Source organism: Rattus norvegicus, chromosome 7, assembly GCF_021556685.1.
Source record: "Rattus norvegicus strain SHRSP/BbbUtx chromosome 7, alternate assembly SHRSP_T2T, whole genome shotgun sequence".
Classification (NCBI taxonomy): Eukaryota; Metazoa; Chordata; class Mammalia; order Rodentia; family Muridae; genus Rattus; species Rattus norvegicus.
Genome location: NC_141540.1, coordinates 133,848,526 through 133,858,499, shown reverse-complemented (window position 1 = coordinate 133,858,499; position 9,974 = coordinate 133,848,526). Strand labels below are relative to the sequence as shown.

Below are 9,974 nucleotides of genomic sequence, written 5' to 3'. Positions count from 1 at the left end.
GTTGAAATCTTCATGCTGGGGGGCTGGAGACAGGTGAATCTCTGGGGATCACTGACCAGCCTGTCTAGTCTCTGTGGCGTGTTCCCTATCTGGGATTGGATGGTTCCTGAGAATGGGATCTGGTTGTCTTCTTATCTCCACACACGTATACACATGGATGGGTGTGCTACTCACACATGTGCACCCATACACAAGGGTTATGCCCCTTCCCCTTGCGTCCCAGGAGTCCCAATTATAGAAGATAAACAGAAACATGAGCCAAACAGGGAAAAGAGAAAGCTATCACTGCTACTGCTGCGGTCTCCCGCTCCGCTGTGCTCTGTTACTTCTGAAGTGTTGTCTGCATTTGATGCATGGGAAAACGAATGGTCCCGACAGTGGTTTAAATGATAAACCCAATTGATCCCCCAATTGGACTACTGATTAATGCAATTTTAATTAATCCATAGAACTCCCCCAAGTTAACCTGGAACCAAATACATACCTACTGTGTGTGAACAATGAACTATTTTGAAAGTAAATCAAATAGGCACTATTAGGCAAGCTTTGCCAGGAAGGAAGATGCTCTCTAAAGCAAGTTCTGTGGCGTTTCCAAGAGACCCATCAGTGTGCTTCTCCAGAAGTTAGCTGGGATCTAGCTAGAGGGATGCACTCTGCTTCCAAGTTTCCATCTCTTGTCTTCAGACTTTGAAGGTGACCCTGACTTCAAAGGGCAATGGGAATTGGATATGGTGAGAAGATGGGGGCGGGAAATATATGGGCCTTCAGGAAAAGGTCATTCTACACTGTACAGGGGCTCAACTTGTATTTTGATTAAATTCTTTTCAGCGGGACTTAGCAGCTAATTACTTCCTCAGCTCGGTGCGTGGTTCAGCAATGCTTACTGACACAGAACGCCTGCTGAGGGCGTGGACGCCTCGGGGTGTGTACGCTTGTATTTAAAATTATTAATATTAATAATAATTAACCGTGAATGGTAACCAGGGTGGGCCAGATGGCCTTTTCCTCCTTTCAGAAACTTCTTTATGAATTCAGTTACTCAAGAGGTAGGCGCGATACCACAAATAACAAGTGACATTTGAGACTGAATTACTGATCTTGGAGTGAAATTTAAATAATTCACTCAACAAGGGCACTCATATCAGATCACAAGCTCTAGGTAGCATCTGCTACGTCAAGGAAAACTTTCTGTCTGTTGTCATGCTGACTTCGGGCTCCTCCTTGGCCTCACTCCTAAGACCCTCGTCCATTAATCATGGAGGCTCACTGCTATCGCTGGTAATTAGTCTTTTAAGTTGCATCCAGATGGAAAGTATAAATTACTAGAAGTTTCCTGCCAGGCACGAGGGTAGATGATTCATGAGCCCGTGGCATTTCCCTGTTCTCTGTCCCTGATAAGCGGATCTGAAGAGCAGGCGGTTCACCAGACGAACTCCACTGTAACAACTGCTGACTCTCACTTCTGGGGTCTGGAAATACAGCAGGTTGAATTCTTTAATCTCTCTCTGTCCCCCAAGTCTTTGGGTTTCCTAGTGTAGTCTCCTCCGTTATCAGCAAGGCGTCACTGCAGCCACCATCCTGTCTGCAGTGAATAGAGTGTTGCCAGCAGTCTCTTTGCTGTGGAAAGTGTTAAATGAAAGGGGAGGGAGACGGAGAGAGGGAGGGGGAGGAGACATGTTTGTGGATTGAATCTCTCTCAGTGGGGAGTTAACTTTGAATATGTGTATCATTTAACTGTCTTCCTGTTCTTAGAAAGTCAGCACTGGGCTTACTCACACCCACTTCCTGTGTCTTTCCCCCTGTTCTCTTGTCCCTAGATAAGCCGCTGTCATTGCCAGTATCTCCCCACACCTGTATTCAAGCCGCTCACTATCTCTGGAGCAAGCATGACAAAATATCGATAGAACTGTATGGTTATGGCTGCTACACGTGTAAATGGCTAAGGAAGCCCACGCGTGCTCTCCTCAGGCAGGAACGAAAAGCCACCCATCGGCTTATATTTATTATAGGAGTGGAAAGGGAGAGGAGAGAGCTTTAGGCCTGGCTTGGACCTAAATGCTCTCTTCTGTCATCTTTTCTTTCCGGATGACAAGATGAGACGTGCCCCTCTTAGCTAGGCTTACAGCACCTGGTGCTTTTGCTGCTAGCAGTGGAGGAGAGAGAGAGGGCATTCATCGAGCTAAGGAGAGGGAAAGTCTCAGCTCGGCAGGGCCAGGCTTGCGTTCTTATGTAGGGTTGTGATCCAGGCTTGGTCTACTTAAATCTCCTGGGCCGTATCTGAGGGGAAATTGCTGCCATATTGAAACTTAGACGTCGACTCAAAACTGCTCACCTCCCCTCTTACTCAATTTAGGTTCAAGCTGCATTTCTACGCTTAGTAACAGACTTTTAAAAGTTTTTCTTATACTTTATTCTGTTATTTGTTGTTTGTTTGTTTGTTTATTTATTTATTTACTTTACATCTTGATGGCAGCCCCCCTCTCTACCCAGTCCTTCCCTCAACCCTCCTCCTTCAATCCCTTTCTCCTTTTCTACTCAGAGAAGGGGAGGTCCTGCCATGGTTACCAACCTGCTATGGCATAGGACTAAGTCATGAGGCTGACCCATGACAGGCTTCAAATTGGCAGTTTAAGAGACTAGGCCTAAATCTCTGTTTCCAAGAACTGGGCAAGTCCAGGCCTCAGAAGCTGCCCCGCCATCTGGCCTGAAGCAAAGACAGTGGGGCAGCAGCAGTTTCTAGACTTCCTCAGCAGCAGTTTCTAGACTTCCCCAGCAGCAGTTTCTAGACTTCCCCAGCAGCAGTTTCTAGACTTCCCCAGCAGCAGTTTCTAGACTTCCCCAGCAGCAGTTTCCAGACTTCCCCAGCAGCAGTTTCTAGACTTCCCCAGCAGCAGTTTCCAGACCTCCCCAGCAGCAGTTTCCAGCCTCCCGTGACACAGCAACTGTTCTGTAATGTTCCTAGAGATAGAGCCAACAGATTAAGAGAGAGGTCACCTACCCCTCCCCTAATGTGCTTTAAATTGGGCCTTTGAGTTCACTTGGGGCCTGCATCTTGGAAGATGGTAGACCCCAGCATGTTGAATTTCTGCAGAATAAAACGCTCTTTGCTTTTGCAGACTCTTTGAATCCTGGATATCTTTCTTTGGCTAATCATGGACCCTTACAGTAACAGACATTCTGAACCATTTTTTCTTTACTATCAAGCCCGTGGCCCTGTGTTCCCCCTAGCCTCAGCCTTCTCTGAGTCTCAGAGATGACTGACACTTCTACTTTTTCAAAGGAAGCTGAAGCCAACTAGTGGAGAGTTCCCTTCAATGTCTTGCTCCCTTCCCATCATGCAACGCAAAGGCTTTGTATTTATTCAGGGTTGGTGCCTTCCTCTGTTCTTCCCTACCTCTAACATCCATATACGAAGTATCCTCCTTTTCCACATACAGCCTACTGCCTTCTCCATCTTGGCACCTTCCTCATCACATTCTTTAACTTTCTAATAACACTGTCCTTTGATCCTGTGCCTGTCGCTAGCTATTGCCCTAAAGCTTCTCCTCCTCCAAGCCCAGATTCCCTCGGGAGACCAAGAGTCTAGTATTGGCCAATATGGAAAACCTTATGTTTCTCCTCTTAAAACTCTTTAAGACCCAAGCTCCTGGTTCCTGTAGAGACCTCCAGGCACACCTCACCCCTGCTCCAGGCACACCTCACCCCTGCTCCAGGCACACCTCACCCCTGCTCCAGGCACACCTCACCCCTGCTCCAGGCACACCTCACCCCTGCCCCAGGCACACCTCACCCCTGCCCCAGTCACACCTCACCCCTGCCCCAGGCACACCTCACCCCTGCCCCAGGCACACCTCACCCCTGCCCCAGGCACACCTCACCCCTGCCCCAGGCACACCTCACCCCTGCCCCAGGCACACCTCACCCCTGCCCCAGTCACACCTCACCCCTGCCCCAGGCACACCTCACCCCTGCCCCAGGCACACCTCACCCCTGCCCCAGTCACACCTCACCCCTGCCCCAGGCACACCTCACCCCTGCCCCAGGCACACCTCACCCCTGCCCCAGTCACACCTCACCCCTGCCCCAGTCACACCTCACCCCTGCCCCAGGCACACCTCACCCCTGCCCCAGGCACACCTCACCCCTGCCCCAGGCACACCTCACCCCTGCCCCAGGCACACCTCATCCCTGCCCCAGGCACACCTCACCCCTGCCCCAGGCACACCTCACCCCTGCTTTCATTTACCAGCACAGCCATTCACTTTCAGTTTTTTCAATACACGTTATGTCCTATTCTCAGAGTGAATTGGTGAAACATAACTCAGGACTGAGCAGAGGCTGCAATAATGATATGGACTGGGCAGAGCGAAATCAGTAACAAAGGAAGTCCGCAAGAGTTATTAACAAGAATAAAAGTCATCATGGGTGCAAGAAATGATGATGCATTAAAAAAAAATATTACGAACATGCTGGGCCATGGCTATGGGATAAAACTACCAAGTAGAACTGTGCCTTCTGGAAGAAGACCATGGTTACGGTCAATCCCAGGTCCTCGGGGAGAAGGCCAGCAGAGTGACTGACCTGAAAACGATGGCTTAAACTGATCAGAAGCTAAGAGGCAGAAGATCTGGGAGAGTCACTGTGGTTAGCCAGCCCTTGGAGTTGCAGATCAGAGTGAGGAGAGTGGGCAGGGAAGGGTGGTGGCTGATAGCTTCCTGCCCATTCCCCCATTGGATCTGGGCACCTCCTTTATTTCTGATCATTTTTGACTAGTAAAGTCTTTCCCACCATTGTTCGTCAGCTGGTTAATAGCTCTAAACTCTCCACTGTAGAGTTAGACGCTTTTTATGTCTGGGTTTTTAATTATCCTTTTATTGGTGTAATAATTTAATCCATGTCTATATGCTTCGTAAGGGCCCATACTTCTCATATCTGGGGACCACGTCGGGTTTAATTCATGACAGAATCTCTGCATTAATCACGGGTCCTGGCACACAATCCTCCAATAAGGCAGGGGTTCATTAAATAACTTCTGAATCATAGACTAAAAATAAATAAATAAATGTGTGCTCTTGTTTAAATGTTTAAATGTTCCACTTTCCAAATTCATGCTGAAATCCTAAACCTCAAAATGATAGGATGTAGGGTCATTTGGGAGGTAAGTGATGAAGGGAGGTCCCCCATTGGTCCTCTATACACTTGATCTCAATCGGACAGTCATGAAATGATGCATTTGTAAAGGAGACCTGGAGTTGGCTTTGGAGGTATGAGCCTGAATCTCAGCTCCTGGGAGGATGATGTGGGAGGGTCACCTGTATTTGTATGTTTGAAACCAACCTGGGTAACACAGCAAGACCCATGTCAATACTGCTACTGCTGCTGCTGCTGCTGCTACTACTACTATTACTACTACTACTATTACTACTACTACTATTACTACTACTATTACTACTATTATTACTACTACTACCATTACTACTACTACTACTACTACCATTACTACTACTACTACTATTACTACTACTACTACTATTATTACTACTACTACCATTACTACTACTACTACTACCATTACTACTACTACTACTATTACTACTACTACTATTACTACTACTACTACTACTATTACTACTACTACCATTACTACTACTACTACTACCATTACTACTACTACTACTATTACTACTACTACTACTATTACTACTATTATTACTACTACTACCATTACTACTACTACTACTACTATTACTACTACTACTACCATTACTACTACTACTACTACTACTACTACTACACAATAATAACAATTGTAAAATTATCCAAGGGAGCTTGTTTGCTCCTTTTGTAAGTGAGGACAAAGACTTCATCTGTGAAGAAGGGAGCTTTACTCTCACCAAACCCTGCCCTAGCTTGACCTTGGATTTCCCATCTCTCAAATTGAGAAAGAACTACCTATTGCTTATTAACCTTCCAGTTTGTGATGTTTTGCTGCAGAGGCACAAAAAGTGCCAATGTCATAAAAGTGTTACTAGACATCTTGGAAAGCCCCACATGGGATGGTGTATGCTACCAGGGAGATCGGAGTTCCCTCTCAAAGTTCTTAGTCTTATTAATAAAAGTATTTAAGAAAGGATTCAGAAGGAAGTCAAGAACATCTTACTGGAGTTTTAAAGAAAATGCCCGGGTAGGTAAGTTATAAATCTCAGTGGCTGCTAAGAGGAAGAAGACGGAGAAGAGGAAGAGAGAATGCCAGGTCTTTTTGGGTTAGGCATGGGGATTCAGCAAGCAGCCACACAAGATGGGAGGTAGCTCCAGAAAAAGTGCTAAGAAGGCCGGAATGCCAGAAAGCATAGGGAGGTTCTGGTAGAATGTGCTAGAAAGAGACAGGAAGGAAGAAAAAGGGAAAGTCAGAACTCAGAAAGGTAAACGGACCCCTTAGAACCTCATGCTGGATGACTTGGACAGGAATTCCAGGGGTCGCTGCTCTCAGAGTCCAGGGCTGTAACCCAAGAGAGTCCCCTCAACGATTCTCTCCCATAAACCATTTCGTATTATGTGATGGCATATTTATGTAATGTGTCAGTGAAGGTCAGGATTGCTGGGAGCTGTCCTGTCAAGCTTTTCTACTTAGACATAAGCACCTGGACCTGCTGGACCACAGGCCAGAAATGCTGTATATGTCCTAGCTACTTCAGGAGCATTCACCACAGATACCATCGTCACTGCTGATGCAGCCTGTTGGAAGCCTTTCAGGCCACGACAGAAACACCACATCAGTGTCGGTCGACAGTTGGTGAAGCATTATTGCCGAAACTGGAGAAGAGACCATGTTCCTATTGTGAGTGAGGGAATCGATCCTGTGAATATGTGTGAGTATGTAGTGGTCTCCTGACCAGCTCCCCATTCTGAGCTCAAGTTCCAGATTCTGAGCCTTTGACAAGCGCTCACCTCAGGATTAGTTAGGACTCCTAGTCAGTGCTTTCTTTACTCACACCAGAATCTGAGCCTTGCCCCCAACAGAGCCCACCGCCACCGCCATCGGCTGCAGGGAGGGTCTTCTCATGCCCGCCCTGTGCCCCCTTCCCATCATGCCCTGTGCCCTCCTCCCATCATGCTCAGCGCTCGGTTCCTTAAAGGTACCAATCTCGAAACGCATAGAACGGACTCACAGATTTCTGCAATTTCAGCAGGATTTGGTTCACTTCTTCCTCTTCACCAACTGTCACTCTCCAGCCACCGTAATTGGTTAATTGATTGATTAATTAATATGCAATCTGCTAAGTACTGTGGTTAGAAATAGATTTTCTATAAAGTTAATGAAGCTTAAGCTTTAGAAATTTCACTCTCTGAACTTTTTTCCAAAGCTCTAGTTGAGGGCTCACACGATTTTGTGTTTTTGTAAACTGTTGTATTGTTAGCTATTATGCACGCTTGGGTAGAGCGGACTCTTTTGCACTCGGATCCCGGGTTGGCTAGCAGCAGACCTTTTGAGATACAGACACGTCGAGTTGAGGATGTGTTTTTGCACATTTTTTTTGGTGGCTTTTCAAAGCCATTCCCATGAGTATTTAAGACATCACTACTCATCCTGGGTTACAATGGGTTTGAGCCATGCTGTGTTGGGCCTACTGTGAACGTACCCGACACAGTGACATGCAGGTGACATGGCTAGTGTTTGTAAGGTGATGTGAATGTGTTCCATAGTGCTCGAATAAAAAGAAGGTGGGCAGAGATTAAAAACAATTTGAAATGTATGGAGCATAACCAATTTGTAAAAAAAAAAAAAAAAAAAAAAAGCCCTGTTCTATAGAACAGAAAAAAGTTGTAATTTTATTCATTTGTGAAGATTATTATATTATACCACTATATTTTTCCAAAGCTCTAGCTGAGGGCTCACACGATTCAGTGATTAATATTAGTTCTTATTAACCGTGGGGTTATAACTGATGTGACTGCCCACTAAGCCTGTAGTTACATGCGGGCTTTAGGGTTTTCAAATCTCTTCCACAAACAGTGTCCGTTTTGTAAAGGTAAGTACCATTCACACAGTTGGTGAGCCATTTAACTGTGAAGTTTCCCAGACAAATCCCTCAGAAATGAGTTTCTATCTATCGTGGAGCTATTTACCAAAGCGTTATTATCATCATCAACACTGATTTAGAGATAAAGATACAGAGACAAGGAAATTAAGTGTCTAGAAGGCTCTAGCAACTGGCAAGCCAGCCTACCGAATCTCCTCATAAAACCGGAACCTTGGTTATAAGAAAGAAAACCAGTAGTGAGGAAACTCATCAAATTAAAACATAACCTGCTTTTCAAATAGATGGGTCTGAGTTCATGGGACATACAGACAGTACCTCAGTCCTTCTTTCTGGTTTAAAAGAACAACAGTGCATATGCTACCATTTTAGAATTAGAATCTGAAATAGAGATTTTGCTTTATCCTGTTTTCTTGCCAGTTTGTAACATCACTGTTTTAGCTGCTTTCCTATCGCTGTAATAAACACTGTGGTACAAAGCGACGTGGGAGCAAGTTTACTTCGGCTTGCGTTCCTGAGGGATTAGAACCCATGACGGTGGTAGAGGTATGGCAGGTGGAAGCCACGTGGGGTGAAGAGCATGATCAAACATCATGCGCATGGTGGAACCAGAGGCCGAGGTTATACGTTTATGAATTCAAAGTTATTTCTTTCTCATACAACTGTAGCATTTTAAAGACACCAGTGAAGATGACAGGCAATGATTACAATGTGCGTTTCCTAAAACCTCTGTCTGTGGCATGAGCTTAGGGACATGTGGAAAGAGGCGACAAGATTAAAGCCAGTTGGCAGAGCAACGAAAGATTGGGAGCCATATTTTAGATCTGAGTCTCATGTAATACGGCAATGTGAAAAACAGAAATATAGAACCCCCCGAAAAGGCAAGCCCTGTCTTAATGGTCCATAAGGGGTCATAGCTTTACGGTGCTCCATTTTTGAACATATGCCCAGCTTGCTAGGGTACACCCACCCTTAAGGGTAACTGTTTCTTTCTTAATATATCTCTATTTTTTAAAAAAATAAATGCCCTGTTCAGTATGTAAAATTGTAAACAAAGACTTTGTTTCTCATTGTTGTGTACTTTTTTTTTTCTTTTTATTTTTTTCGGAGCTGGGGACCGAACCCAGGGCCTTGTGCTTGCTAGGCTGTTGTGTACTTTTAATGAGTATCTTTTATAATTATAAACACTATGTATTGGTTTTGATGTGAATCATAAAAAATTCATCGGGAATTCTGTGCAGCCAATAGAATTTGTCTGTAGATAATATAGAATGTTTTTTGAAAAGCACTTTGTTCTTTGTGTGTGTGTGTGTGTGTGTGTGTGTGTTTATGTGTGTGTATGTGTATGTGTGTGTATATGTGTGTGTCTGTATGTGTGTGTGTATATATGTATGTGCATATATATGTGTCTGTGTGTGTGTGTGTGTAGGTGTGTGTATATGTGTGTGTATGTATGTGTGTGTATATATATATATAATATGTATGTGCATGTGTGTGTAAGTGTGTGCATATGTGTATGTGTGCATGTGTGTGTGTGTAGGTGTAGGCGTAGGCATACTCCTGCCATAGCACACAGGTAGAAATCAAAGGACAATGGGACTCTAATCTATTTTTCTACCTTGGGATCTAGGAATTGAGCTAAGGTGCCTAGATCTGGCTTGCATGACAAGTGCCTGCTTATCCGTCTTGTTGGCTCCAGAATTTTGATGAAGCTCAACTCTCAGTTGTCTTTTTTTTTTTTTTAAGATTCCACGTATTTATGTATTTATTTATTTGTATGTGTGCTCACGTGCACATGCAGGGCAAGCGGATGTCAAGGAGCAGCCTTTCAGAGTCCGTTCTCTCCTACTGTGTGAGTCTTGGAGACTGGCAGCAAATGCCTTTGCCTTCTGAGCCCCCCAGCCCCCTGCTCTGAGTGATAGAAACAAGTTTTAC

The 9,974-nt window shown here is 45.0% G+C and overlaps 1 long non-coding RNA gene across 1 annotated transcript; it reads right to left on the bottom strand.

The window, feature by feature from the left end:
- Positions 1 to 1,077: 1,077 nt before the first annotated feature.
- On the bottom strand, positions 1,078 to 7,088 carry LOC134479770 (uncharacterized). Its single transcript, XR_015625898.1, has 2 exons — positions 6,949 to 7,088; positions 1,078 to 1,617 (listed from the first exon to the last, which is right to left on the bottom strand). It is a non-coding gene; the product is annotated as an uncharacterized LOC134479770 (long non-coding RNA).
- Positions 7,089 to 9,974: the final 2,886 nt, after the last annotated feature.